A 26,561-nucleotide genomic window follows, 5' to 3' on the forward strand; every position below is an offset into this window, starting at 1 on the left:
TTATATTCGCTATGATTCCATTTATATATCATTCTTGAAATGGCACATTATAGAAATGAACAGATTTATGGTCACAAGGAAGTAAAGAAGAAAGTAGGGTGGGAGGGATGTGGTTGTTGCTATAAAAGGGCAACATGAGGGATCTTTGTGGTGATGGAAATGTTTTCCTCTTGGCTGCTGCTGTCAATATCCTGGTTGTAATTTGGTACTACAGTGTTGTGAGATATTACCTTTGAGGGAACTGTGTAAACAACACATGGGATTTTATCTTATTTCTTATAAGATGTGAATTTATAATTATCTCAAAATTTTAAAGTTTAATTAGAAAATGACCCACACATCTCTCAAGCAGAGGTAACAGAAGTACAAATAAACATACCATAAATATGTACAATCATTGACACAGAGATGAAATTCCTTGCACAGAACGGTAGCACTATGGGAGTCACCAGGTTTTTCCAAAGGAGCTGAAATCTGGACTGAATTTTGAAAGATGGGAGTGGTTTATCAGCTTTCCTTTAATCCTTGCAATCTTATGGGACAGATGTTATTACATCTCCTTACGAGAGGTTCAGAAATGTTCTATCAATAGCTCAATGTAACACAGTTAGTTTCCAATTGCAAGTTTATTCTCTGTCCATTTTTACCATAAGGTTCAATTTTCAAAATACAACATAATAGGACCAAAATGCCAGAGAAGTAATAAATTACAAAATATATTTTTTAGGAGCGCCTGGGTGGCTCAGTCAGTTGAGCGTCCGACTTCGGCTCAGGTCATGATCTCATGATTCGTGGGTTCGAGCCCCGCGTCAGGCTCTGTGCTGACAGAATGCACAGAGACTGGAGCCTGCTTTGGATTCTGTGTCTCCTCTCTCTGCCCCTCCCCCAATCGCGCTCTATCTCACTCTGTCTCAAAAATAAATAAATGTAATAAAATATTAATATATATATATATATATATATATATTTTTTTTTTTTTTTTTTTAAACAATCGGGACCCCTGGGTGGCTCAGTTGGTTAAGCCTGACTCTTGATTTTGGTTCAGGTCATGATCTCACGGTTCATGGGACTGTACTGACAGCACAAACCTGCTTGGGATTCTGTCTCCCTCTCTCTCTCTGCCTCTCAAAAATAAATAAACTCCCCCCCCCACCAAAGAAGGGCATTCATCTATTCAAGCAGTTAGTTAGGTACTGAAAATATTCCTGATATAGGTTAGGCTTGTAGATATGTGCTAATGATGAGATATAAATCATATGCCTCAGAAAGGAAAAAGGGAACCATTCAACATCCACTGTGTCTTAATTTTTTTAATGTTTATTTTGAGAGAGACACAGAGAGAGAGAGAGAGAGAGAGAGAGAGAGAGGGCACGAGGAGGGGAGGAGCAGAGAGAGAGGGAGACAAAGAATCCAAAACAGGCTCCAGGATCTGAGCTGTCAGACCAAACCAACAAACACGGCTCAAACCAACAAATGCAAGATCGTGACCTGAGCCAGTCAGACGCTCAACAGACTGAGCCACCCAGGCACTCCAGCATCCACTGTGTTTTATAGCCAGTGGTTCTCAAACTACTTCTTGGCTGCATGCTATTTCTTACACAAGAAACTCCCATTTGTAATATCTCTTAATGTGTGCAGTGATTTTAGGGGTGGTGAGAAATAGACAAGAAGACAAATTCAGGATCATGTAAGAAAAGTAGAAGCACATGTGTAGTTTATAGAAATTTTTCCAAATAATTTAAAGAGTCCTTTCAACAGGGAATTTTGACCTTTCCCACAGAATATAAAGCACTATGCAGACCATTTCACATTCTTCATAACAATTTTATTAGTCTATTAAAGGATTTCTCAACATCAGCCTTTTTGATACTTTGGGCCAAATAACTCCTTGTAATGGGGCCTGTCCTGCACATTATATTTAGCAGCATCCTTGGCCTCTACCCACTAGATGTGAGTAGTATCCCCACCTTGAGTTGGGATAACCAAAATATCTTCAGGCATTACCAAATGTCCCTTGGGGGTTGCAAAATTGCTCCCCTGTGAGAACCACTGATCTAGTAGTGTTACTGCCATTTTGTAAATGAGAACTGATGTTTAGAGAAGTTCAACAGGCTGCTGAAATTATACAATGATTAATCGGTGGAACCAAGAACAGAACCTAGATCTCCTTGATTCTAAAGGAATCTGATTTTCTTCCACTACACCTAGCTTCCATAAAGAGCTCACTTCCTTATAAAGAGTTCATGGAAAGACACAGCCATAATCCAGCATTACAAAATTAGGTGACTGGGGCTCTCATTAAGGAGAGACCAGAAGCCTATAAGAACCTAAAGGACGAAACAACTACTTCTGCCTGGAGTAGAAAAAGAAGACTAAGTATGGTCATTTTCTAGTGTTGCAGAACAAAATTAGCAGCTAAAAACACAAATTTATTATCACACATATTCTTAGGTCAGCAGTCCAGGTACAGATTAGCCAGGTGCTGAGGGTCTCACCAGGCTGAAATCAAGGTGTTTTCCAAAGTTATGGTTTCATGTGTGAATTGGGATCCTCCTCCAAGCTCACTGCTACTGGCAAAATTCATTTCATTGCGACTGTGTAACCAAGGTCCTTATTTTCTTGCTGGCTGTCAGACAGGGACCACTCTTAACTCCTAAAGGCCACTCTCAGTTTCTTGTCATATGGACCGCTCATCTCAAAAGGCAATGACCTATTTCTTCAAGAACTGTTGGAGATTCTACTGCTGCTTTTTGTCTCTTATAAATAGGGCTCACCTGGTTAGGTCAGTCCCACCCAGGATATTTTCCCTTCTGATCTACTCATAGTCAACTGATTAGTTGACCTTAATTATGTCTGTTAAATCCTTTCCCCATATATCACCACATAATTATGAAAAAGAAATTCTATCATATTTGCAAGTCACATCAACACTCAAGAGGAGGGGATACAAGGGCATGGATCAATGGGAGGTTATCTTAGAATCCTGCATAAACATGTTTCCTTCCTGGCCAGCCATGGTAGTGCCTGATTTGGCATATGCCTGATTGCCCCCACAAACACCTCCCAGTCCTTTTATGTGATGGCCCCATCCTGCTTATATTATTTGCACATAATGTTACCTCCCAGATCCTGGGCAAAACTATTGCATACTTGAATCTTCCTTTAAAAACTTGGCTCTTCTCAGGCACTTGGGTGGATCAGTCAAGCATCTGACTCTCGATTTTGGCTCACGGTCCATAAGTTTGAGCCCCACATTGGGCTCTGTGCTGACAGTACAGAGCCTGCTTGGGATTCTCTCTCTGCCTGTCCTCTGCTTGCTCGCTCTTGCTCTCTCTCCCCCCCTAAAACTTGCCTTTTCTCTAAATTTTTCCTCTACCCTTATGCATGTAATAATTCCTGTGTATTCTGAGCCCTGACATTTAAACAAATAGTTATAATGTTAGGCAATTTTGCATGAGTCATCTTAATTCACATGTGATCTTATGTAATGATAACCTCATAAAATATGTCTTATCCCCACTTTTTTAAATAAGAAAAATTAGTATCAGAGTGACTAAGCAGCTTTCTCAATGTCCCACAGCTCTGTTCAAGGATATGACAGAGACAACCTCACGTGTCTCCAATTTCACACTCTTTCTGGTGTGAACTTTCACTTTATGGAGGCCAATGGAAGAGAAGTGACTGAGAATTTATACTTCTTTTGCCCTGCATCTATTCAGCACTTCTCACCTCAATTATCATCACTATCTAAATAACTCCCGTTTTGGCTCTTTTTCTAATTGATACTTTTATTCAAAATCTCATCTTCTCAATCTTCCCAAATCTTTTAGAGCAGGAACCATGCTCCTGTGTGGTCTCACGGGTGCCTGCTCAGCCTTGCCCAAATGACAGCCCTTGAAAATTACTTGCATACATGACAAATGAATTTTCTTATCACCCAACTAAATACCATCATTCAGAAAAGATCTATAAACTGAAGAGAGGAAAGAAATGTGTGCACAAAACATTCTTTCCACTGTGCCTGCTTTCCCCATACTTCTTTCCCTGGCTTGTACCCTACAAGAAGCTGTACATCAGTTCTGCTCCACTTCCACTACCTGCAGACGAGAGATGGAACTTCATGCTCCAATATCTCTTAATAATATTTCATTAAATCACAATAATCTAGGTTTCCAATGGCATTTCTATACAAGAACCTTTCCTATGCCCAACACAGACTCAGATGTATAGATAAACCTATATCAAGATCTAGTGTTGAATTGTAGGGAAAGGGAGGAGCAGATTTAAAATCATGTATTGATTTAACAGATATTCTTTAAACAGTGATTATGTGCCACTCTGCTAGGTACTGGAATTATTCCCTGCTCTGAGAGTTTACAGTCAGCAGGTGATGTCAACAAGAAAATAGAAATTGGAATTCACACGAGAAATCCTTTGCAGAAACTGGTGCAGAAAAGAAAGTAGCTTAAAGATTTCATCATGGCAGGGCGCCTGAGTGGCTCAGTCAGCTGAACAACCGACTCTTGATTTCAGCTCAGGTCATGATGCCAGGATCATGGGTTTGAGCCCCACATGTGCCTCCATGCTGAGCATGGAGCATGCTTAAGATTCTCTCTCTCTCTCTCTCTCTCTCTCTCTCTCTCTCTCTCTCTCATTCTCTCTCTCTCTGCCTCCCTCCCTCCCTCTCTCCCCCTCTTCCCCATTAGCACTCTCTCACTCTTTCTAACATAAAAAAAATAAAAATAATAAAAATGATTTCATCATGGCCACAGAATGGAGGGTTGGAGTGGGGTGAGCCTATGTCAGGAAGGAAATCAGGAAACTGTAGTGATTATCAAGTAAGAGAAGAGGAAAAAGCAGTGCTAGACACATGTGAGCAACTTTAGGATTCAGCAGTCATGGTCATCATTAGATACAGAAATGAAGATGAGGGAAGGAAATGGATTAAGAATGACACGAGGGCTCTGGCACAGTCACCTGAGTAGACATTGATGCCATTAACTGAGTTGGGAAAACCAAGAGAAAAGGCAGATTTTGGAGCTCAGAAGTTTAATGTTCAACATGTTGCATTTCAAGAGCTGATTCTGAGTTACTGCTGGCATGTAACCCAAGATGATGGTGACAACAGCACACGACTCTTTCTTTTTCCTTGTTAGGTGTTTCAGGACAGACTTTATAACCAGGATGCTATCTCCCCAACTAACAAGGCCCATTTGCCTAGCTGTTTAATATGACTTAACTTTAAATGTACTTGGGTTCAGAGGCGCCTGGGTGGCTCAGTTGGTTGAGCGTCCAACTTCGGCTCAGGTCATGATCTCGTGGTCTGTGAGTTCAAGCCCCGCATTGGGCTCTATGCTGACAGTTCAGAGCCTGGAGCTGCTTCGGATTCTGTGTCTCCCTCTCTCTCTGCCCCTCCCCGACGCATGCTCTGTCTCTCTCTGTCTCACAAATAAATAAACATTAAAAAAATTGTTTTAAATGTACTTGGGTTCAAAAGACCTTACCTCTCAACCAAAATGTGAAATCAAAGCACTGCATAAGTTAACTGTGTCTGTCTGCACAGATGTTGCACCCACCACATCAAAGGCATTTTGCACTTGCCATAAGGGATGGCTTCGTGACCTTGGAAATAAATTTGAAGTGTATGGGCTCCCTGAAACCAGAGAGTTGACAGAATATGACTTGAATTATGATAATGCATTATAGTCACCATGGGAGAAAGCCAGTGCAAATTGTTGAATTTGACTGTTTTTAACAAAAGAAATGAGACCTATAACCAAAATTATTAGATGACCATTTTCAAATCTTCAAATAACAAACAACAGATAGATGGATAGGTAGGTAGGTAGGTAGATAGACAGATAGATAGATAAACAGAGGTAGTAAACATATAGATATATATAGATAAACAGGTCTACAAAAATGTTCACTCAGACCATAACATTTTTACTAGCTTTCCTTACATTTATCAATATCAGCTTCACTTCTTTATCATATCCACACTTTCTTGCTGGAATAATGGTTGTGAAAAATGCTTAGAACACTGTAATGCACTGAATCAAACGAAGTTTACTTATAACATTAACACAAGACCACATCTACTTGTTGGTAGCCAAAATAACATATTTTTTAAAAGAGCCTTTCTTCTTCCAAATATAATATTAAGTTAACCATGTACAATGTTCAATTTTGCTTTTCTTTCTGCAAGAGTTTTGGGGAGCTAAGAAATGCATTCAAACAGCAAGTGAATAACCCCATTCAGTCATGAAAATGACCAAAAAGATCCCATTGTCTACACAGAAATTAGATCCATTCTTCTAACCATCTTGTAAGAACTATTTGGAAATTTACATGACGTCTTGGTATGGAATAACCCTGTGAATATTTCTTCACTCTGATCAAATTATAGTTTTAAACCCTAGATAACTTTTTAATAACAGACAATATTTATGTAGATTGTACCATTTGATAGGTACCATGCCAAACATTTATATGCATTACCTTGTTTAATCCCTAAAATTCTATAATAGATATTAATTTCATTTCCTAGATGGGGCACATAGAAGCTGAGTCTAAGGTCACACAGCTAGCAAAAAAAAAAAGCCACAAATTTAGCCCAGGTTTGCCTAACTCCAAAGGCTTGTTCTCAACCACATTATTGCCACCTTGGTTTGTTGTTGTCTGGAATAGATATGCAATTAATCAAAATACATAAATTTGCTTACTGTGTGTATGCTTATGTGTGTGAATGTGTATACCTAATTTGTGGTAACTCTGAATATAACATTTAATAAATGATATTTATATATTTTGTATTTCAATATCTAATGTTTAATAAATGATATTCTAATAAAGATGAAATATATCTATACTTTCCATCAGATTGAGAGGATTCTACAATTTAATTGGTTAAAAACTTTAAAAAGTGTAACTTTAGAAAGATTCGTTGACTCACTATACACAGAACCCACTATCAGAGTCAATACAAACATGTACTAAAGTCAAAAATGTAAACAAAACACTGAAGCCACTATATTTGCTTTCACAGTAATATCAGCTGTTCTTTAGAGAGTGTTTAGATATATGAAGATTGATATTTACTAAAACTTTCCCCATATTGTCATTTCTAATGAGTCCCTAATAAAGAAGGTATTATTATCCCCATCTATCTATCTATAGATAAGCAAAGTTAGGCTGAGTACAATTAGGTAGGTTGCATAATGTCATTCAGCCAATAAGAAATGGCCCTAGCACTTAAAGGTAGAGATTTCTGATTCCATGGGCTTGTGCCCATGAAACCTGATGCCACAGTATGACCCCCAAAAACATTTTATAAAGCTCAGGTACTTCCCCAAGATGTTGTTGAAAAGCCTAGGTAGCTGAAAGTCCATTTTATGCCTTCCATGTGTTAGCAACACTATAAAAGTTAAATTCATCGACATCTGTAATATAAGAACTAATGGGATCAGTATTCTTTGAAAATTATGCTTTTTTTCCAAATGTCACCTTATGTTCCACACATATTTTCAAAAATGAATGCTCAGGTTTTAAAGAGGGACTAAACAAAATTGACAATGTAATTTTATACAGGTACCAAAAAACACATTCTCTTACCTTATGGGTTACTCTACCAGTCAGGCCGTGATAATAATTTACTATTCTGGAATACAGTTATTCTTCCAATTTTGACATAACTGCCATGTTATTTCACTCACATATTCCTCTGTCTATCCCAGTAGCCAGGGGCCATTTTTCATGCCGTTCATTTGCATCAGAAATTATAGGTTTTGATACCACTGCCACAGCCTGTGTTTTAACTTTGAAATATATTGTAGCTAAACCTCTAATGTGGCTAATCTAGTTCATGATTCAATATGACTGCAGTTATGGTTCCCTGAAAGGGCTGCTGCTGACAAAAATACCGCCCTGTGCTTGTGCTGAGGAACTCCACAGGCTCAGCTCCCTCAGCTCAGGTTGAAAGATTTCCCTTAGTAAATAGTCGTCTGAGGCTCTTCCTATCCCAATCACCAATTTATTGTATGACCTTGGCACTGTTGAGCCTCCTCTCCAGGCGCTCTACCTCTCTCTCTCACCATAAATTAGAAAGGCACAAACATGGTTTTCTTAATTTCTTTCTCCCTTCTACCATTCAGACTCCCACAGACGTGAAGAGATCTTTCCCTGGAGCCATCTCACCAGCTCCAGCTCAGGACCAGGGTTTTCCTCTGGTACTCACAGAGCACATCTCAGTCATCCAAGAGGACAGGGTATAAGTGGAAACTGCCCACAGTGGGAGGAGTCATATGCTGGAAAGTTGGAAGGACCTTGAAATCATTGGTCTACTGCTCATTTTTCAGAGGCACCAAGACTCATCTGAGCTGCTCAAGGTCACCCAATGTGTCCCCAACTAGTCAATTCATGAATTCCTTCATTCACCAAACATCTAAGCACCCGGTATGTCCTAGACCCTACATAGGATGCTGGGAGTCTAGAGATGAGTGAGACACGGTCGGCCCTGGAGAGAACACAATCTGGTAGGGAAGTTAGGTGAACAAAGAAGTGCAATCAAGAGGAAGTATAGCCATACAACCTGGTTGGTCCAGAAAAGTCCCAATTTATCCCTGTTCTAGTTTAATTGTCAGCAGCAGCCCTTTCACTCTCAAAAGTGTCTCTGGATGATTGGATGATAAATTAAACCAGCACTTCAGTTGTTGGTGATTAAGAGAGAAGGACATGAAGTGAAGTCACAAAGAAGAAGATACTGCTTTGGTTCATTCGCTAATAAACCTTACTAATGTTGTTCCATGGAGGCAAATGATCCAGTCTCTGCAAGGTAATACTATAGTGCCACTTTACAAATGAAAAAAACAGACAATCTCGGAACTATATGACTTGCCATGCAAGCAGTGAATGGCAGAGTCAGAACTAAAACCCAGGTCTGCCTTGCCTCAAAATGTCACCTTTTCCACTACAGGTCACCGCTTACCCTGTTTTATTCCACTCCTCAAGGGGAAAAAAATTTGTTAAAAACTCCTGAAGAACAATCATAATAGGGCTCAATAGGTACTAGTAATGAATTAAGGCATTTGTGGAGAAACAGAAGCATGAGACACAGACCTGCTCCCAAGAGTTGTAAGCTCTTTGGGCAAATAAAGCATGCACACACACACACACACACACACACACACACATGCATGAACACACACACAAATGTACTAACCACATGGAACAGAAAGTGTGAGTACAACATAGCAGACTCCAAGTGCCACAGGACTCCAAGGCAGAGGAGACCAATATGGTGGTCAGGGAAGGTCATCATAGAGGCAGGTTTTAAATCACAAATGAGGGGCGCCTGGGTGGCACAGTCGGTTAAGCGTCCGACTTCAGCCAGGTCACGATCTCGCGGTCTGGGAGTTCGAGCCCCGCGTCGGGCTCTGGGCTGATGGCTCAGAGCCTGGAGCCTGCTTCCGATTCTGTGTCTCCCTCTCTCTCTGCCCCTCACCCGTTCATGCTCTCTCTCTGTCTCAAAAATAAATAAACGTTAAAAAAAAAAATTATAAATCACAAATGAAAAGGAGGAGGGTTCCACGTAGCCAAACTCTGGGGTAGAATACTCCTTAAAAGGCCCTGCCACAGTCAAATCCAGGAAGGAATAATTAGATATGCAGAGCGAATGGAATGGAGATGATGTAGTTAAAGTGTCACAGAATGATGGTCAGGAGAAGTGGGGGTAGCAAATCACTTACCCCTTGGATCTTAAGTTCCTCATCGGGAAAATGGGAAATGGGAATAAATTTGCCTACCTTACTAGGTGGTCAGAAGAACTGAAGGAGCTGAGGTATCAGAATCACTTTAGCATAGGAGATGCTCATGGATTCATTTGATAAATTGTAGCTCTTATTATTACCTTATGATGTTGGCAGCCATCTCACCAACTTCCAGTGCCTTGTTGATGCTGTAGGTAAAATGAAAATAGCCTCAAAGGGTACACTTTAGTCAAGAAATATCCAGCAACTCACAATTAACATGATTCATCACATCAGTAAAAGAAAGGACAAGAACTCTATGATCCTCTCAATAGATGCAGAGAACACATTTGACAAAATACAGCATCCTTTCTTGATACAAAACCTCAGAAAAGTAGGGATAGAAGGATCATACCTGGAGATCATAAAAGCCATATATGAATGACCCAACACTATGATCCTCAATGGGGAAAAACTGAGAGCTTTCCTCCTAAGGTCAGGAACACTCTTGCCACTGTTATTAAACATAGTATTGGAAGTCTTAGCTTCTGCAATCAGACAACACAAAAAAATAAAAGGCATCCAAATTGGCCAGGAGGAGGTCAAACTTTCACTCTTCACAGACGACATGATACTCTATACGGAAAACCCAAAAGATTCCACAAAAAACTGCTAGAACTGATTCATGAATTCAGCAAAGTTGCAGGATATAAAATCAATGCACAGAAATCGGTTGCACTCCTATTCACCAACAATGAAGCAACAGAAAGAGAAATCAAGGAATTGATCCCATTTATAATTACACCAAAACCCATAAAATGCCTAGGAATAAATCTAACCAAAGAGGTGAAAAATCTATACACTGAAAACTATAAAAAGCTTATGAAAGAAATTGAAGACACAAAAAAAAATGGAAAAAGATTCCCTGCTCCTGAATAGGAAGAATGTATATTGTTAAAATGTCAATACTACCCAAAGCAATCTACATATTCAATGCAATCCCTATCAAAATAACACCAGCATTCTTCACAGAGCTAGAACAAACAATCCTAAAATTTGTATGGAACCAGGAAAGACCCTAAATAGCCAAAGCAATCTTGAAAAAGAAAAACCAAAGCAGGAGGCATCACAATCCCGGACTTCAAGACATATTACAAAGTTATAATCATCAAGACAATATGGTACTGGCACAAGAACAGACAATGGCAGAACTCAGATCAATGGCACAGAATAGAGAACCCAGAAATGGACCCACAAACATATGGCCAACTAATCTTTGACAAAGCAGGAAAGAATACCCAATGGAATAAAGACAGTCTCTTCAGCAAGTGGTGCTGGGAAAACTGGACAGCGACATGCAGAAGAATGAGCCTGGACCACTTTCTTACACGATACACAAAAATAAACTCAAAATGGATGAAAGACCTCAATTTAAGACAGGAAGCCATCAAAATCCTCGAGGAGAAAGCAGGCAAAAACGTCTTTGATCTTGGCCACAGCAACTTCTTACTCAACACATCTCCAGAGGCAAGGGAAACAAAAGCAAAAATGAACTACTGGGACCTCATCAAAATAAAAAGCTTCTGCACAGCAAAGGAAACAATCAGCAAAACTAAAGGGCAACCGACGGAATGGGAGAAGATATTTGCAAATGACATATCAGATAAAGGGTTAATATCCAAAATCTATAAAGAACTAATCAAACTCTACACCCAAAAAAACAAATAATCCAGTGAAGAAATGGGCAAAAGACATGAATAGCCACTTCTCCAAAGAAGACATCCAGATGACCAACCAACATATGAAAAAATGCTCAACATCACTCATCATCAGGGAAATACAAATACAAATCAAAACCACAATGAGATACCACCTCACACCTGTCAGAATGGCTAACATTAACAACTCAGGCAACAACAGATGTTGGCGAGGATGAAGAGAAAGAGGATCTCTTTTGCATTGTTGGTGGGAATGCAAGCTAGTGCAGCCACTCTGGAAAACAATATGGAGGTTCCTCAAAAAACTAAAAATGGAACTACCCTAGGACCCAGCAATTGCACTACTAGATATTTATCCAAAGGATACAGGTGTGCTGTTTGAAAGGGACATAAGCACCCCAATGTTTATAGCAGCACTTTCAACAATAGCCAAAGTATGGAAAGAGCCCAAATGTCCATCAATGGATGAACAGATAAAGAAGATGTGGTGTATATATACAATGGAGTATTACTCAACAATCAAAAAGAATAAAATCTTTCCATTTGCAACTACATGGATGGAACTGGAGGGTATTATGCTAAGTGAAATTAGTCAAAGACAAATATCATATGACTTCACTCATATGAGGACTTTAAGAGACAAAACAGATGAACATAAGGGAAGGGAAACAAAAAAAATATAAAAACAGGGAGGGGGACAAAACATAAGAGACTCTTAAATATGGAGAACAAACAGAGGGTTACTGGAGGGGTTGTGGAGAGGGAGGATGGGCTAAATGGGTAAGGGGCACTAAGGAATCTATTCCTGAAATCATTGTTGCACTATATGCTAACTAACTTGGATGTAAATTTAAAAAATAAAAATTAAAAAAAAAAAAGAAATATCCAGCAACTCTTGCAAACTCTGCAGTCTTCCGGGGACAAAAAGTCACAGCCTTTTCCCACCAGATGTCAACACCTCAGAACTCGGGGTAACTGGGCTGCAGCCTCTGGTATTTACTCCAGTGTGCAAATCAAACATCATTTTCTCAGTGTACCATTATATAAAAAGGTTCGAGAAGCACTGCATGAAAGACCAAAGCAAGGCAACACAGCTTTATGCAAGACTGGTAGGTGCTTATTTGCACACGTAGGTCTCTATTAGGTATCTGCATTTTAAAGGAAGGAAATAAGGATTTATTAAGCACTTACTTCTTCTCAGACACACTTAATTTTATCTTTTTTTCCACTCCTCAGAGTGTTCACAGAAATACTGTAAGCAGCATCTCATGGATTTGCTTCTATCTGAAATCCCGAAGATACATTTCCATTTTGATTTGAGAAAATTACAGCCAATAACTACCCTCCCTTTACATTTTCTGTTTCTTCCTCTCCCTATTCTGTAGAGCAGAAGTTATTAACTTTGGCTACACATTAAAATTATCTGGATGGCTTTCTAAAAATTCTGGCATCAGGGTGCCACTCCAAAATTTTTATTGTAACCTTTGGGATTTTCGTGTAGGCATCAGTGTTTTCCAAAAGTCTGACCTACCTCCCAGATGGTTCCAGTGTACAGCCAGGGTTAGAATCTCTGAAAGAGGATTCTACAACCTTCTAGAGTGTGCACAATCAATTCCTCCAATTTAAAACCACGTTCAAAGGCTGATTATTTGAGACTGGTCAATACCTGTTTCACAACTGAAGGAACACTTGAACAGAGATGCCACTTCACAACATAAGGAGATATAGCAGCTACCATTTAAATCCCCTGGGAATTTTTTAATCTATATCTATTCCTCCCCCACCCCCAACACACACACCATTACAAATGCAGGAGTATGCAGTATGGCCACAGCTCACATGCCTCTAAGTAATAATGTCTTGATTTATAGTTTGTACAAATTGCAATAAATGGCATTTTCTGTTATGTGGGAGGGTAATAGATTGTTCTGGAGTGAATACAAGTCCATAATTCATTCAAGGGCTATGCTGATGCTATAAACTAAAGCTCACAATTTCAGCAGTTAATCCATGGTAGTTTAATGCTGAGAATGAGTTTTGGGGTGGTATTCAATTTGGTGACCATCTATTATTTTAGGTGAAGCATAATTAACTTGACAAATAGAAGAAGAAGCAAGAGAAATGTTTTCAGGGACTTCTCTCCCTTGTCCTATCTTCTTAACCTCTTGCTGCATCTCCATGTTGCTCTCCAGGATGGTCATATCCTGCTTCAGTGCAGACTAGGAATAAGGAGTGGTTGTTTCAGGGACGACTGGCACCGTGTGGTTTCCATTACTGAGCCATGGGTTAGGGAGAACAGGCTAGAAACTTGTATTTGCTACATTCCATCAGATCATCGGCCTAGCAGAAGTGCAGTAGAACTGAGTGACCAAAACTTAAAGCTGCTAGGGAAAGGAAAGACTCTTTCTTAGGCTGTGGTTTCCCTCACTCCCACAATATCTTTTTTCTCTCCGCTCATCTTTTTTGGCCTTCTGTGTCACAGGTAGATATCCTCTCTCTTCCAGAAACTGTACCAGTCTTCTCACCAGCAGGGTTGAAGGACAACCAAAGCAGATGAAGCCCTTGGACAAGGATCCTGGAAGCTAACTTCATTCACTTGGAATCCATTAACTAAAATTAAGTCTTTTAAAAACAGACAATTCCCACCACACTTTTAGAGAAAATGTAGCTACTCATGGGCCCCAGCAAATGTCTGTGACTTCACTGGACTAAAAGTTTCTCAGTGACCAGCTCTTCTAACTTTTCTGTTTAAGATATAGTCAAACAGGTGATATTGGTTCAACTAACATTCAGAGTCCAGACCTTTACAAAGCAGCTTTGCAGAAAGAACACAGGGGCAGTTGGGTGGCTCAGTTGGTTAAGTGTTCAACTCTTGATTTTGGCTCAAGTCATGATCTCACAGTTCATGGGGTTGAGTGTTATATTACTGTCAGCTCAGAGCCTGCTTGGGATTCTTTCTCTCCCTCCCTCTTGGTCCCTCCCCAGCTCATGCTCTCCCAAAATAAAATAAAAAATTTTTTTTCAATTTTTTTTATGTCTATTTACTTTCGAGACAGGGAGAGACAAAGCATGAGCAGAGGAGGGTAGAGACAGAGACACACACACACAGAATCCGAAGAAGGCTCCGGCTCTGAGCTGTCAGCACAGAGCCCGATGCGGGGCTTGAACTCACAAGCTGTGAGATCATGACCTGAGCTGAAGTCGGACACCCAACCAACTGAGCCACCCAGGTGCCCCTAAAATTTTTTTTAATTAAAAAATAATAAATAAGGGTGCCTGGGTGGCTCAGTAGCTTAAGTGTTCGACTTCAGCTCAAGTCATGATTTCACAGTTCATGGATTCAACCCCGATGTCGGGCTCTGAGCTGACAGCTTAGAGCCTGGAGCCTGTTTCAGACTCTCTCTCTCTCTCTCTCTCTCTCTCTCTCTCTCTGCCTCCCTCTCTCCCTCTCTCTCTCTCTGCTCCTCTCCTGCTTATGTGCTCTGTCACTCTCTCTCTCTCAAAAATAAATAAATAAACATTTCTACATAAATAAATAAATAAATAAATAGGCATGATATAATCAGGACTAAGTCTACATTCAAAAATCCATAATGCCCTAGACATATTTTTCTCAGATTACATACACCAATTAAAAAATTAAATTAAACTATGCAATTGAAGAGACATTACATAATGATAAAAGTGTTAATTCACCAAAAAGATGTAATAATTCTAAATGTGTATGCATATAACAACAAAACTTCAAAATACATGAAGCAAAAACTGACAGAACTCAAAGGAGAAATAGACAAGTCCCAGGTATACCTGGAGACTTAAACACTGCTCTCTCTGTAGTAAGCAAAACTAGAAGGAAGAAAATCAGCATGGATAGCAACTGAATTACACCATTAATCAAGTAGATCTAGTTATATACAGAGCTCCACCTAAAAGCAGCAGATAATCTATCCAAAAACATCTTGAAAAAACAGACATTTTTTCCAAGTTCACATGGAACATTTACGAAGACAGAAAACACTCTGGGCCAAAAACAAACCTTAACAAACTTAAATGAATTGGAGCCATACAAAGTATGTCCTCAGATCATAACTGAATTAAACTAGAAATTAATTATAGAACTACAAGAAAGTCACCATACACTTGGAAATAAAAACTAAATTTCTAAGCAACCCATGGGTCAAAAAAGGAGACTAAAGGAAAATTAGAAAAATATTAGGAAATATTTTGAACTGAGCAAAAATGCAAATACAACATATCATAATTTGTGTGATGTAGCTAAAGCAGTGCTTAGAAATGTGTAGCATTAAGATCTTATGTTACAAAAGAATAAAGATCATAAGTAAAAAATCCAAGCTTCCACCTTAAAACAACTGAAAGCAAAGAATAAGGGAATTAATGAAAGTAACAGCATGTCAATGGAACTGAAAACAGAAAGCCAATTGAGAAAATAAATGAAACTAAGAACTGGCCATTTAAAAGATCAATAAGATTGGTAAATCTCTACCAAGACTGACAAAGAAAAAGAGAGAGGTCACAAGTCACCAATATCAGGAAGAAACTAAAGAACTACAGTTATGTTGGTGTCTCCCACCAAGCCCGAACTCCATAAGCCACTGAGCTTTCCAACTACACGTTAGCCATCAGATTTGGCTACAGGGAAGAGTAGCTGTGTGGTAAGTAGACTTTGTTTTTTGGTGGAAAGCCCCGAGATGTCTAAATGTGGAGTGGCCAGGCCTTACCTTACAGACCTAGATAAGGAGAGGTTGTGAAGATGCCGGTGCTGTCAAGAAATTAGACCAAATATCCTCTTTTAAAAAATAATTGCAAAGCTCTAAAGGACATAATCACAAACTTCCAATAGTAAGTCATGACTAGGTCCGAATCAGCTTATGATGTATTTCTTTGGGGAAAATTGAAGAACGAGAGTTAAAAAATGGGAAAGAAGAGAGAAAACTCATTTTGAAGCACTAGTACAGTTTCTGGAAAGCAGAGCTGAATGGAATTCTATAGTCAAAATAATCAAGACTGACAGATAACCCAACTGGGAGGGGGAAAAATGGGCAGAAGACTTGAACAAACACTTCACAAAAAATTCAAATGGTGAATAAATACAGGAAGGAGCATTCAACCTCATTACTCATCAGGGAAAAGCAAATTAAAACCACAAAGAGATACCACTACACACCCCCAGAATTTCTAAAATGAGGAAAGCAAATTTCAAATGTCAACAAAGATGTAAAGTAACCAAAACTCTCATCACTCTAGTGCAGAGTATACATAAGTATAACCACTTTGGAGACATATTTGATATTATCAACTAAAGCTGACACATGCATATCCTGTGATTCAGCAATCTCCTCCCCAGGGATATATATTCTAAAGCAATATGTTTGTATGTTCACCGAAATACAGGTACTAGAATGCTCCTAGCGGCTCTACCCATAATAGCCCTGTATTAGTTTACTATTGCTGCTGTAACAAATTACCACAAACCTCATGGGTTACACCCCAACACGCTATCTTACCATCCTGCAGGTCAGGATTCCACATGTGTCCTAGGGCTAAAATCAAGATGTCAGCATAGCTACATTCCCTCTGGAGGAGCTAAGTGTGAATCTGTCCCTTTGCCTTTTCCAGCTCCTAGAGGCCACCTGCCATCCTTACGTTGTAGCTTCAAAATGCATCCCTCCAACCTTTGTTTCCATCATAACATCTCCTCTCTGACTTTGACTGTCCTGCCTCTCTCTTATAAGGAGTCTTTCAATTACATTGGACCCACCTGGATAATACCTCTTGCCATGTCAGGTTACCATGTAAGGTAACACATTCATAAGGATTAGGATGTGGACATCTTGGCAACCATTATTCTGTCTACCAAAAACACCTATTCAACTTTCTAGCTACTAAAGAATGGATAATTGTGGTTTATTCATATACTGGAACACTATATGTCAGTAAGAATGAAATTTCCTCAATGACTTGCAGTATTATAAATGAATCTCATGAACATAATATTGAGTGAAAGAAGGCAGAAACAGATGACATGAGTCTAGGTGTAATAAATTCAGAAAGAGGCAAAATTAGTGTATGACAGAAGTCAGGATAGTGGTTACTCAGGAGGTGGGAGTCTGTGACTGGACAGGAATATGAGAAACACTTGGGGATGTTGATGATCCTTTGTGTCTTGATCTGGGAGCTAGTTCATGGATATGCCCAGTCTGTGAAATCTCCATCGAACTATACCCCTAAAGTACCTGTGCGTTTTTCTGTTGTATATTTTACTTCAACGAGAAGTGTAACTTTTTTATTGACAAAGAGGAAGGATAGGGTCCTGTGAGCCTAAGTAGCCCCCAAACTTTTACAACTTGATGCAGTAGGAAAAGTTAAATCTTTAGCATTGGATAGGTAAGACCTAGACTCACAACTTTTTTACTAATTCTCTGCTATTCTATAAACTATTTAATCTTTTTTATTCTTCCTCTAGAAAATGGAGATAGTAACACTTCCTGCCTCACTAGATATGTAACATATATAAAGTAAACTATGTGAAAACAAATTGAACATAACAAGAGCTGAATAAATACTTACTCCCCTCAGTTTTGCTCTTAAGTCTATCTTTCAACAGAGCAAATACACCACAGAAAAAAAACAAAAAACCAACCATCTCAATATCTCTATTTTTCTTTTCATTTTCACTGCCATGATTAAAGTTATTTGTCCAGAATTGTATGAGAAGTTACTCCATACCTGTAAAATTGGGAAAGTAGTAGTTTTCTTTATAAAAACTGCCTATTTCCATATAAAACTTATGAAAATTCATTTACAAAATTGAGCTACGTGAGATCATGAAAGCATCAAGCATCACTTCCACTAGCTATAACATCTGTAGGAAAATTTTGAGGGAAAAGGTAGAAATACAGCCACTCCAGACTTCTATCTACAAAGCAAACACAGCCTAGGGCATTACACATCTATCCTTGTGACTAGAAGGAATATCTAGAGAGCAAACCAAACTTACACTTCAATAGGCACCTCTAGTCCTCACTGCCCTGCAGCAAGGCACAAAGTACAAAGATAAAAATAAACACAGGTGAAAAGTGGGTTTCCCTTGAAATATAAGAACATGGCATGTTTGAGATCAGAACTGAGATCTGGAGTCTTAGAGACTGCGTAAAGAGTTTTGGGCACTTGGAATTACTGAGCTTGGTCAAGGTCACTCAGACCCACACACAGTTTGGTTTACAGTCCTCTTCCGAGGGGATTTTAAGTCATGGTTTACATTTCTCATTCCTAGCCAGAGCATTTTATTTGTAGTGCTTGGTTCTCTTTATCTGTATTTTTTTCACCCCCAATTTTATTGCTACGGGTATTATTTCAACATCATTTAATTTTTGATCCAGACTTGACCTACTTTTCCCACCCTATTTTGCACCCCCCACTCTTCTTAGCTCCCCAAATTTCCCGACTCTCTCTCTCCCTGAATGCCTTTCCACTCCTACTCCTCCACGCTGGGCTGAGTCCTCCCGAGGGCTGCTCGGTCAGCACCTCACTGGGATGCTTGCCTGACTCCTTGAGTCTATACCATTTCATCACACCTTCAGGGAAACCTGAACCACTGCATTTATCACACACACTCTTTTTGTTTATCTGTCTCATGCTCTAGACGGTGCTCTCCTTCAGAACAACAGCTGTATTATTCACTCCTGCTTCCAAGTGTCTCGTTTAGAAAGTATTCCAGAAACGTTTGTTGAATGAATGAATGTCTATCTGGTAGTCACCAGCTAGAGGACGCAGCTGAGGCTCTCTTGGGTTTCTCTGTATCTTTAGGTCAGCAGTCTCTTGTTTTAAGTGTCATGAAATTTCATGTTAACATAATGGTGCTTTATTTACCCAAAGAACTATTACCACGAACTGTTATTAGCCCTTTGTTTTTACTTCTCTCTCCCCTCAATCAGAGCACATTCCTTATTCTAGAACAATCTCCATGATATATTTAGACCTCTCCTATCAAATCAGCGACTTTAAACCAAGTATAAAAAAAACTGCTCATAAGCCTTTCAGGTAACTGGTGAAGCAATACTGCTTTATCCTTATCTCAAAGTCGAACAAAAATCACTTCCCCACAGACCTGAGTGATCATTTGGTTCTGTGTGTACAGAGATTTTTAATAGAAAAAGCTGAAGAGCTGTGAATGGTAGCCAGCCATTATGTGTAAATAGATTTTTCAGTTTGTGGTGGTTGTTCTTCTTGTTCTCTTCATTTTACTAGAAGAAAAATCTAAATTCCAAAACTGGAAGTTATTCTACTCAACGGTATACCAGCTCAACTGAATTCCATAGGAAAGACAAGACTTTGTGTCAGACATGAGGTCCAATTGGAAAAATAAAAGCAAATGAGATGTCTCCCCCAGCAGAGCTGATGTAAACTGCAGCAGGGTGTAAATCAGTGCTTGAAAGGACAGTATGAAAGCAGTAATCACTTTTTTTCCAGAGAACAGCAGAGTAGTGATAAGGCCAGTCTTGCTCTCATTGGAACTGAACCCAGGCAGTCTGGTTCCAACGCTTCTGCGGCCTCTCAGGAAAACAAGAGCAGTCCAAATGATCTTTACTAAGAGCCTGTAAGAACAGACACAGACCACTCTTTTCATAAATTTAGCAATCACAGGAAAAGAGAGAGATAGGGAAGTTGCATGAAACGAAGTGGGGCCAAGGAAAAGTCTTTTTAGAGAAGGAGACTTTTGAGCCTGGTTTTCACTTGACAGGAAAGAACTAAGGAAAGATTAAGATACGAGGGAGCGAGTGGCAGGTGGCAGAAAGTCCCTCACCCCCGCCAGAAGGCTATCATGCATGGAATTCAGAAGAGGGATAGACAGACTCCACTTTTCAAGGCTATGAGACTCTGAAACAAGGAAGAGGAATGAGCAGAAAATGGATGAAGATAAAAATAAATTTTGAGTCAGAGAGAAGGGAAGTTGAGAGTTCACCGTATATGGCTTCAAGGATCTCTGTGAATAGGAGGTAATTTCATCTGCTGAGAGGGAGGGAAGTAAAGGGCTGAGGTTTGAACAGTGTAAATAAGGACTCAGAACACCTGATCTGAGGAACAATTTGTGAAGGTAAGAGAGATACGAATGAGGCTTGCTGAAATTCACTCAAGGCCGCAATGCGAGAGCAATCACACTTGTGCTTTGGTGAGCAAGGCCCTGAGAAAAAGGAGTTTGAGGCTTGACCCTTTTTCTTTTCCATAATTGCTGCTTGATACGACAGAGTTTATTAAAGCTCTCTTGCTTCATTTCCCCTATAAAACAAGTTAATAATCCTTGCCCCCTTCCTACCCCATAGGACTTTAACAAGCATTAATTAATATCTTCAAAGTTGTACCAAATGCCTTGGGAAAGCACTACACAAGGACTTTTTTCATCACTTTTATTATTCTTGCAATTGCATTTCCCCACCCTCTGTTTAGAAGTGAGTCAAAATACAATCTCAATAACTTCCTGCACTTGTTTCCAAAATTTGTGTGCTAACCCCACCTGAAATCAGCCATTGAAGCATCAGATGCAAAAAAAGAACAAAATCTAAAATGTTGCCCAGATGCTATGAAACCAAAAAAATAATTACTTGAAGTTAAGCCACATCAAAATTTATAGTCTTTATAGAGCTCATTGAGATCTATTCAATACAATGAATGCAAGCTAAGGATTTCAAACTGGCCCTTCCCTCAAAAAAAAAAAAAAAAAAAAACATAGCCCTAGTGAAAAATACAACATGATAATGAACATCTTAATGCTCAATGTAGCAATGGCTCAATTCTAAGGCATCCATCATTCCACATACTTTTTCTATCTTCTTTTACTGATATAATCCCAATTCTTTCCTTCATTTTGTTATTCAACAAATTTATGCTGATCATTTGTATGTGCAGGCACTGTGTTAGGCCTAAGAATATGCTAGCATCCACCTTGCCACACACACACACATTTCCCCTTTTGGATAATGGTTCTCTCATTCTCTAAAATACTATAGTTCCTTTACTTTCATTTATTTTTGATTAGAGCATAGATAAAATAAAGCTGAAATTCTATACCATCTCCACATTGACTGGGTTGACATTATTTATCGGTATTAAGACATAAAGAGTACAGAGCAGTATCTCTGATATCAATAACTTGCTGACCTTCATCCAAATGACTGCTTTCAAGTGCTAATTAGCCCATGGGTATCATGGGCTATGAAATCACTTGTATGAAACATCAGAACTCCATTTTGGGGTAAAGGTTACTTTTCCAAGTTCATTTCTGATAACAGCAGCTACTTGTTACAGGATGTGGTTTCTATGGTGATGTGGAAGCAGTGAAAATTTTTACTTTACATAAAGTTTTGTCCAAGTTTGCTCCTTTGAACTTGAGACACTATGTGGTCTAGCTGATTCCCATGATACAGGGTTGAGTTTTAAGTCAGTAGAGTTTCTTCAGAATCTATAAAACAAACTTATCTTTTATTCTTTGACATTATCTGACAACCCCCATCGAGGCTATAGTTGGCTGAATGTAGGGACTGGGGTGGGGGAGACAAAAAGGGAGTCCTGGTACAAGGAACAAAAGGAATTTCTCAAAGCTGAAGTCATAGCATTGTCAATACAGTATGTCTAGTCCACAGATTTAACATGGCCTATGAATTAGGTTTTGTAGGGTAGGGCCTGCCTTGAACCCCCAAAACAATGTGGAGAGAACTCAAAATTCTTGTGGCCATTCCATAACTGGAAACATCTAGAAGCCTGCATGTGTGGCTATGTGGCATGCTCACAATTCCTTTGACAATTCCCCAAATTTGTATCATCTAAAACTATCAAAAACCCAGTATTTTCTGTGTCTTACATTTGAATCATTGTGTTGCTATGTTTAGAACAATTCTACAATCACTTTAACCCTGATGGAAATCAAGTTCAGATTTTTTCCCAAAAGGTCCCACAAGATAAAATTATCACCAGTGTCCAGCAATTTTGCCCCAATAAATGATAGTAAAAGTGAGGCCAAAGCAAGAGGTCAGAAACGTGCAAATATGAGAACAAATCCAAGAAACCCAGGAAGCAAAGCCAATTATATACCCAACACAGTTTATATATGGAGAAGGCAAGGACTTCCCATGTCCAAATTGTGGCAGACTATTTTCCTATGGCAATAACAGTATGCTTTCCAATCTCCCGTTCCACATGCTTTCTTAGAACTTTGCCATTCTCCTATCAACAGGTGAAGTCTATGCCCCATCCCCTTGAGCCCAGGCAGGTCCTTGTGACCACCTTGACCAATACAGTATATCAGAAATGACACTGTATGACTTCTGAGACTAGGTTATACAAATGTCATACACATCCACCTTGTGTTCTCAGTATGCTCATTCCTAGAACCCAGACACCACATTCTAAGGAAGGCTAAGCAGATCCACATTGGGAAGAACTGAGTTGCTCGCCCATATCCTTAGTTGCCTCCCATATATTTTATATATTACATTCCCCATTCCATTCTAATGACCTATTGGTCTCTTTGCTTTAATTATCATTGCTTTATAAAATGTTTTAAAACCTGTAAAGGCAAGTGCCACACAAGCTTTCTTGTCAAATTATATTAGCTAGTTTTAGCACTTCAGTGTCCAGATCAACTGTCGAAAATATTATAATTATATACATGCATATATGCAGGTAAATATATACAGTGTTAGTTTCCCAGAGCTGTTGAACCAAAATTTTATCTTTTTGGAGAACACAAGTCAATCCAGAACATGTATATGTACACACACACACACACGCTTTCTAGAAATGTTGCTACCTAAGCGATGAGAATCTCAACTTTTTTTCTAAATGATTAATCAACTTTCCCCAAACAATAAAATAATTAAGTAACTTCTCTCCCTCTCATTATGGTTATCTGCTTTACCACATATTAAGTTTTCATATATTCTATAGTTTGGATTTGAATACTACATTACAATCTATTTTTCTATCTACCTGTCCAAATACCAGATTGCTTTACTTATTACACTTTTATAATGTTTTATTAACTTTCAGAATAAATATCCTCATTACCCTTGTTTTTCAAAATCACATTAGCTATACTTACCTGTTTATTATTCCAGGTAATTTCAGAGACATTTTCTTAAGTTTCACCAAAAATTAGGACTATATTAAAATTGCACTAAATGAATAACCTAGGGAAGGTATAAATTCTCATTTAACATGAAAAATAACTGTCTAGACAGGTAAAGCTGAGCAGATAGGCCTGAGATTTTAATTCCCTTTAGACACTGGAAACCTACCTCCCATCTCCTGCCCCAGACTCTTGTTGGATTAACTGGTGGCACTGACCGCTCCTGTCTGCAGTTCATTCAGGTTCCAGGGAGCCTACCGGGCAAGTACTTTATCCTTCACCTTTGTGAGTCCCATCCACAGTGTACCAAAGTTCCCTTTTCTCTACAACCTCGCCAGCATTTTGTTATCTGTTATTTTTTTAATAATAGCCATCTTAACAGGTATAAGATGATAGCTCACTGTGGTTTTTACTGATGCTTCCTTGTTGACTCGTGATGTTGAGCACCTTTTCAAATACCTGTTAGCCATTTGTAGGTCTTCTTTGGAGAAATGTTTATTCAGGTCCTTTGACAGGTGAGTTGTAGGAGTCCTTCATATATTTTGGATATTAACCCCTTATCAGATATATGGTTTGCAAATATTTCATCCCATTCTGTAGGTTAAATTCCCATTGTGTTGTTTCCTTTGCTTTTGTCTGATGTAATCCCACTTGTTCATTTTTACTTTTGTTGCCTGTGCTTTTAGTGTCATACCTGAAAAATTATTTCCAAGACCAATGTCAAGGAGCTTTTTCCCTAAAGTTTTACAGTTTCAGGTCTCGCCTTCAAGTCTTTAATCCATTTTCAGTTGATTTTTGTTCAATGTGAAACAAGAGTCCAATTTTATTATTTTGCATATGGATAATTCCATCTTCCCGACATCATTAATTGAAGAGACTGTCCTTTCCTCCTTGTGTATTCTTGCTGCCCTCATTGAAAATTAGTTGATAGTATATATGTGGGTTTATTTCTGGGTTCTCTAGTCTGTTCCATTGATATGTCTGTTTTTATGTTAATACCATACTGTTTTGATTACTATAGCTTTGTAATATGGTTTGAAAGCAGGAATTGTGACACCTCCAGCTTTGATCTTCTTGCTAAAGATTGCTTCAGCAATTTGGAATCTTTTGTGACTCCATGTGAATTTTAGGATTTTTACAATGCTTTTCCATTTCTGTGAAATATCCATGGCATCCTTTCTTAACCATATGATGACACAGGATTGCTGTTAAAAAGGCCAAGCACTTGTCACTTCTCCCTTCCTGCCACTGCTAAAAAAAAAAAAAAAAAAAAAAAAGTTTAAAAAGAAATCAGTATCCTATCAGCTTCCAGACCATTCCACCCCCTCTTTCAGTTTCCTTATCACAGAAATGGACCTAATGAGTTTTTTGTTTTCTCTCCTGCCTACACACTGAACTGGACAACTGATCACCCCAGACAAGACATTTTTCTTTTCCATCTCTTTCTTCTGCCTTCCTCTTCTCCTTTGTTCTTTTGATTTAGAGCTCTATGATGCTTAATGAACAATACACTTCCCAGCAGCCATAAAGCAAGAAAAATTCAGTTAGGATTATAATCACAACTTCAATTATTTACACATGTTAGAAAATATTGCCATTGGGTTCTCAGAGTTATTTACTTTGGTGTTTTCTTCTATTTCGAAGTGCTAAAATATTAGCTCTATTCATTACCAACTGATTGTTTTTAACATGATTCTTCCCCTCCCCTCACCCTGTCTGAAATCCAATTTACAGCCTGCTAAAGGCCTCATAAGTTTTTTATGGATTATTTCCTGGGGTCACATTAATCTGGCTCCTTGTTACTTCACACTAATTTCACTTTGCCACAGTAAAGTAACGAGATTCGATCTCTTAGGAATTAATCCATAGAGACCTCTTAATGAGGCAAAGCCAAAACGGAGCGCATCTACTGTATTTAATTCCCCCAAGCACAGTGGAGAAGAAGGAAGAGTCGTCCTGCCCTTCTGTGCAGTGTAACCTGGGCCCCCAGTCTGAAAAGAGATCAGGGCAGGGGCAGAAGCAAGCGGAGAAGACACATAGGGAGAGCAGCCGGAAGCTGGGTATGGTGCCAGGCTCAGTGCTTCCCCTGCCTCCGGTTTCCTAGAACCAGGACCATGTGCTCGCTTGGGCAGCACATATACTAGAACCAGGACCACTGTGGGTGGGGATGCAGGAAGAGCAAAAAGAAACATCAAAGGAGCTAGATGGGAGGGGAACAATTTTTCTTTGTGTTTACCAAGCATATGTTGACACACAGGACATCTCTCCTCCAGCCTGCTTGCTCCCTGAATGCACTGTTTGCTCCCTTTATTGGCGCTTGTTTTCAGAGAATGTCCTAGTGTTGAGAAGACTTAAAGATCCGTCCCCCTTTTCTCTTGTGCAGGATAACTAGGGTCGTTAAGATGTCCTTTCCCAAGAAGCAAAAACAACAGATTCTTGCGAAGTTTTGCAAAGAGTTGAAGTGAAAAACTTAACATGTATTTGAGAGGAAAACAAACAATTCTCTCAAGTTGTAAACTCAGGATAAGAATAACCTGGATACAGTTCTAATTTTTATGGAGAGTTGATACAGAAAATAGAGTAAGCATTTAAAGAGAATATGTGTTAAGAAAATATGGAGAAAATACATGTAAAGCCCCTAGCACAGTGGCCTGATATGAAAAGGAATACATAAAGGGTGGCTGTTATTACTTACATTACTATTATAATCTCTAAGCAAATTTTTGTCGTTTAGCAACAATTGGCCACTGGAAACACACTTAGGAATGTGCTTCATAAAGCACATTCATTTGTATTACTTTATTGAATTTTTACACCCAGCAGGTAAAAAGAGCAGGTAGTATTGTCCTTGTTTCTCAGATAAGGAAACAGGCTATTGAGGTTAAGTAACCCATGGTAATCAGTAGCCCAGAGATAGGACTAGCATGCTTCTCTGAGATCCTTCCTATCTCTTCT

The 26,561-nt window shown here is 39.0% G+C and overlaps 1 long non-coding RNA gene across 1 annotated transcript in view; it reads right to left on the reverse strand.

Annotated features, from left to right (window-relative positions):
• LOC123383099 overlaps nucleotides 1–24,258 on the reverse strand; it is an 83,138-nt gene extending 58,880 nt beyond the window's left edge. Inside the window, exon 1 of the long non-coding RNA XR_006592464.1 lies at nucleotides 23,776–24,258. This is a non-coding gene — a long non-coding RNA (uncharacterized LOC123383099). The remainder of the gene's footprint in view (nucleotides 1–23,775) is intronic.
• Nucleotides 24,259–26,561: the final 2,303 nt, after the last annotated feature.

The sequence above is a fragment of the Felis catus genome, chromosome F2 (genome assembly GCF_018350175.1).
Source record: "Felis catus isolate Fca126 chromosome F2, F.catus_Fca126_mat1.0, whole genome shotgun sequence".
In the NCBI taxonomy this organism is placed as follows: Eukaryota; Metazoa; Chordata; class Mammalia; order Carnivora; family Felidae; genus Felis; species Felis catus.